The sequence below is a fragment of the Arvicola amphibius genome, chromosome 1 (genome assembly GCF_903992535.2).
Source record: "Arvicola amphibius chromosome 1, mArvAmp1.2, whole genome shotgun sequence".
In the NCBI taxonomy this organism is placed as follows: domain Eukaryota; kingdom Metazoa; phylum Chordata; class Mammalia; order Rodentia; family Cricetidae; genus Arvicola; species Arvicola amphibius.
In genome coordinates, this window is record NC_052047.1 from 123170008 (window position 1) to 123174956 (window position 4949).

Below are 4949 nucleotides of genomic sequence, written 5' to 3' on the forward strand. Positions count from 1 at the left end.
ACTGAGTGAAATGCCAGCCGTAGAAGAACACTTTGATACCATTTAAGTAAGAGACTTGGAGTCAAACTCCTAGAGACAGAAAGTGGAATGACAGTCGTCAGGGTGTGAGGGGAGGAAAGATGTCAGGTGAGTGCTCGACAGCGAGAGAGTTTCAGTCTGAGAGCATGGAAAGTCACAGCGATGGGTGGTGGGAGGGGTCACACGTGCAAATGTTCTCTCTTGAAGAAGGCCTTGTTCTGTGTGTGCACGTGTCTGTGTCTTAAGTCTGTGTGTACATATACTGTGAGGTACGTGGGAGGGCAGAGGACAGTTTGTAGAAGCTGGTTCTTTCCTTCCACCATGTGGGGGCTAAACTCTAAAGGCCAGGCTTGGTGGCACACGCTCATCTGCTGAGCCATCTATCTAGTCTGAAATAATAATATTATTGCAACATCAATAATAATAATAATAATAATAATAATATAATAAATTGTCTCCTCTTTGTTCTCCTTCTTGAGAAAAGGCCATGTATTGCCTCTTTAAAGTTAAAAAATATGGGGCACTCCTCAGATTTTCATGTCATCCTTGTAAGGGGAGTTTGCTAATCCTTTCTTGTTTCAATTTAGTGTATGTGCTGCCAAAGTGAGCCTCAGACTCAAGAGATCTGCCTGCCTCTGCCTTCTGAGTGCTGGGATTTAAGACATATGTCACTACCACCCAGCCTATGTTTAATTTTTTTCTTTCTTTTTTTTTATTTATATTTAAAAATTTCCATCTCCTTCCCTCCTCCTCCCTGTTTAATTTTTTTCAAGGCAGAGTTTCTCTGTAGCTTTGAAGTCAGTCCTGGAACTCGCTTTGTAGATCAGGCTGGCCTCGAACTCACAGAGATCTACCTGCCTCTGCCTCCCAAAGTGCTGATATTAAAGGTGTGTGCCACTACCACCCAGCTCTGTGTTTAATTTTTAAAAAGAGACAAAGTCTTGTTATTTAGCTCACCTTGGATTAGAACGCATTATACAGCTCATATGGCTTTTGGCTTACGATCATCTGCCTCAGGCTTGAAAGTGCTGGGGTTTCGGGATGCACCACCATTTCTGGTTCATGGCGGTTTTAGTTTTCTGATTCTCTGATATTCTCTCTCTCTCTTTCCCCGTGTGTGTGTGTGTGTGTGTGTGTGTGTGTGTATGTTGTGTGCTTGAGCCAGGATCTCATGTAGCCATGTAGCCCATCTCAAACTTTCTATGTAGCCAAGGATGACCCTGAATTTTTTTTTTTTTTTGGTTTTTTCGAGACAGGGTTTCTCTGTGGCTTTGGAGCCTGTCCTGGAACTAGCTCTTGTAGACCAGGCTGGTCTCGAACTCACAGAGATCCGCCTGCCTCTGCCTCCCGAGTGCTGGGATTAAAGGCGTGCGCCACCACCGCCCGGCTAATGACCCTGAATTTTATGGTGTGGTTGTAGGTTCCATGCATGTTTGTGGAGGTCAGGGGGGGAGAAACCTTGGGTGTTGTTATTCTGATACAGGCATTGTCTGCCTTTTTTTGTTTTTTTTTTTTTGTTTTTTTTTCTTAAAGATGTGGTCTCAAACTGACCTGGGACCAGTGTCTCTGTCTCCCTAGTGATGATGTTATAAGCATGAGTCTTTGTGAGTTTTTTTTATGTGGGTTTTGGGGATTAGAGTTAGGGGCTCGTGGTTGCAAGGAAAGCATTTCAATCTTCTCAGTCTGACCTTGAGATTCTTATCCTCTCACCTTCCCCTTTGAGTGCTGGGGTTACAGGTATATACTGCCATGTCCTGTGTGTGATGGGGTTACAGGTATGCACTGCCATGTCCTGTGTGTGCTGGGATTACAGGTATGTATGACCATGTCCTGTGTGTGCTGGGGTTACAGGTATGCACTGCCATGTCCTGTGTGTGCTGGGGTTACAGGTATGCACTGCCATGTCCTGTGTGTGCTGGGGTTACAGGTATGCACTGCCATGTCCTGTGTGTGCTGGGGTTACAGGTATGCACTGCCATGTCCTGTGTGTGCTGGGGTTACAGGTATACAATGCCATGTCCTGTGTGTGCTGGGGTTACAGGTATGCACTGCCATGTCCTGTGTGTGCTGGGGTTACAGGTATACAATGCCATGTCCTGTGTGTGCTGGGGTTACAGGTATGCACTGCCATGTCCTGTGTGTGCTGGGGTTACAGGTATGCACTGCCATGTCCTGTGTGTGCTGGGGTTACAGGTATGCACTGCCATGTCCTGTGTGTGCTGGGATTACAGGTATGTATGACCATGTCCTGTGTGTGCTGGAGTTACAGGTATGTACTACCATGTCCTGTGTATGCTGGTATGCACTGCCATCAGGTATGCACTACCATGTCCTGTGTGTGCTGGGGTTACAGGTATGCACTGCCATCAGGTATGCACTGCCAGGTCCTGTGTGTGTAGTGTTGAGGCTCTAAACCAGCACTTCATGTATTCTGGGCAAGCACTGAGCTGCATCCCTAGTCATGATCAGTTTATGTGGTGTCGAGGACTGCACCTTGCACTTCATGCCTTCTAGGTGAGCACTGTACTCCAGCCCCAGCTTAAGCCCCAGTTAAACTTCATCCCCTTCATTCTCCCTCACCCCCAACAATGAATTGTACTCATAATAAGCATGAGGAAGATCCTAGACTTTATTGTAAGTCCAGATTGTATGTGACTATTAAAAATGAATCACAGTTTTCTCCAGAGAAGGGAGGTGGTTCTGTCTGATTTCTGGGTTGGTGGATTACCCACATGTCATCAAAATGATCTTCCTTATTGCTGACCACCTTTTCGCTGTGCTAACATAAAGCGGTGGCCTCTCTCATGCCAGCAGACAAGTGGCTATTTGGCGGCACGGCATACAAACTCCTCTAGATAGCTCTTGTTTTTGTGTGACCTCCGGCTTATTTTTGTACATGTGTAATTGCTGGACTAGAAAATACTTATTTTTAAGGAAGCATTCTCATGGTCCAGTGCAACATTTTTTTTCTGTCTCATAGGAAACATAAGTTTGAGTGTTTTATACTCACAAAATCAGGTTTTATAGTTTCAAAGTAAACGTATCAAAATGAGGTATCATAAAGCTATAGTGCGAATTGGGAGGAGAGGGAGCAATTGCTCAGTTGCTCAGAAGACCAAGCCCACATGTGTACAGGAGAGAGCAATTAAGAGGCCAGCCAGGAGAGTTGCTTTGAAAGTGCATTTAAAACAAGATGAAAGATCTCTGGACCTTTGAAAATGCCCCAGAAACAATGAAAACAAGAGCTTTCTCCTTTTATCAGACTTCTGACTCATAAACCCACTTGAAAGGTCCATATTTACTTTATATAACACATGCACACATATGTATAAGCCACATGTATCCCTTCATGCTTAGACCATTTATGTTCAGTCTTTTTCGAATCTCAGAAGAAGCTAGGCATTGTGGTACAAGCTTATAAACCCAGGACTCGGGAGGTAGAGGCTGGAAGATCATCTTGAGCTACATAGTGAGACACTATTCAAAAACCGAGGGCTGGCGATAGAGCTCAGTGGTAGAGTACTTGCCTAGTATGTACAAGGCTCTGGATTTAACCTCCAGCATTGCCAAAGGAAAAAGTTCCAGAAGTAGTCTTTCACAATGTGGTGTAAGAGTAGGTGCGGAAACCTGAGTGACATGGGAGGTAAATTGAAATAGTAAATTTCCTGAAGTTTCTATGATTCTCATTTGACCATCAGAATGGATTTATTTATGACCCATCGAATTGAAGCCCTTCATATCATAGAGACATCATCTTTATTTTTTTTTCTTTTTTTTTTTCCTTTTTTTTTTTTTTTGAGACATCATCTTTAAAAGGGTAACTCAGCGCAGTATACATACTGAGAATTTTACTGATCCGTTTGGCACAGCCTGCGACTTCCCTGAGTATTAAGGTGATAGGTATCTCAGCGGACTCTTCTCGTAGGTGGCTAAGTTGAAAGTGGTGACTCCGCGTCCCGGGACTGCTTACTGGCCTTATCTGAGGACAGGGAGGTCGATTTCAGATGGTCCAGTCATCATCATCATTTGGTTGCTAAGAGACTGTAGGGCATGGTGCTAACCTTTATCGTTTCCTTCAAAACTGTCTAACCATGATTGCTCACACTGCAAAAGGTTCCGTGAAACACCCCAGTTCCGTTTCTGTAGTAAATCAGGGTGCACCTATAGCCCAGCAGAAACTTGGGCAGCTTGGCAGCTCGGAGGGTGACAAAGGAGGGCCACAAAGCCATACTTCCTGAGAGCAGCTTGCTCTGAAGAGCTCTGCTTCCCACTCCCAGTTAGACCGTGTTTTTCTAAGGCTTTCTAACAATACACAATTCAGTTTTAGTACTCAGCGTTTTGCAATTACCCACTCATTTCATGGTTGCCAATTGGGTCCACCTCCACACGAGACTGCAAGCTTGAGGGACGTGAAGAGCTATGCTTGTTTTGAGTTCTAGCTTTCTAGTCCAGGGCCTGGCATGCTGATGTGCTCAGCAAGTATTACCAAGTATGTGGAAGTTTCCCTCCTTTGTATTTCTACTAACATTGCTGACATAAACCGAGGTAGGTATGAGATTGTCATTTCGGGGAGGGGCTAAGCCAGTTCAGAATGTTCTTGAAATAGGCGAAGTGTCATGCCTGCCACAGAGGCAAAAAGATGAACCAGGTGGGCAAAGTTACATACACCAGAGAGGCAGGAGACTTTCTTGCTGAAGAGACAAGCATCTCTGAGATGTGGATAACTTGACTTTGCTGCCTGAAATGTGATTTTGTTCGAATGTTTTATGGCTTTGAATTTTGTAATCCTCACCCTCTGCTCACATCTTCATTCTCTCAAGATAAAAGTCTCTTAAGATTAGACATGACAATATGTTGCTCATTGTTATGACAAAATACGCGACAGAAACAGTCTAAGGGAGGGAAGGTTTGTTTCGAGTCCCGCTTCCATC

General features: G+C 44.5%; 1 pseudogene; it reads right to left on the reverse strand.

The window, feature by feature from the left end:
• Positions 1–527: 527 nt before the first annotated feature.
• On the reverse strand, positions 528–627 carry LOC119806056 (annotated as a pseudogene).
• Positions 628–4949: the final 4322 nt, after the last annotated feature.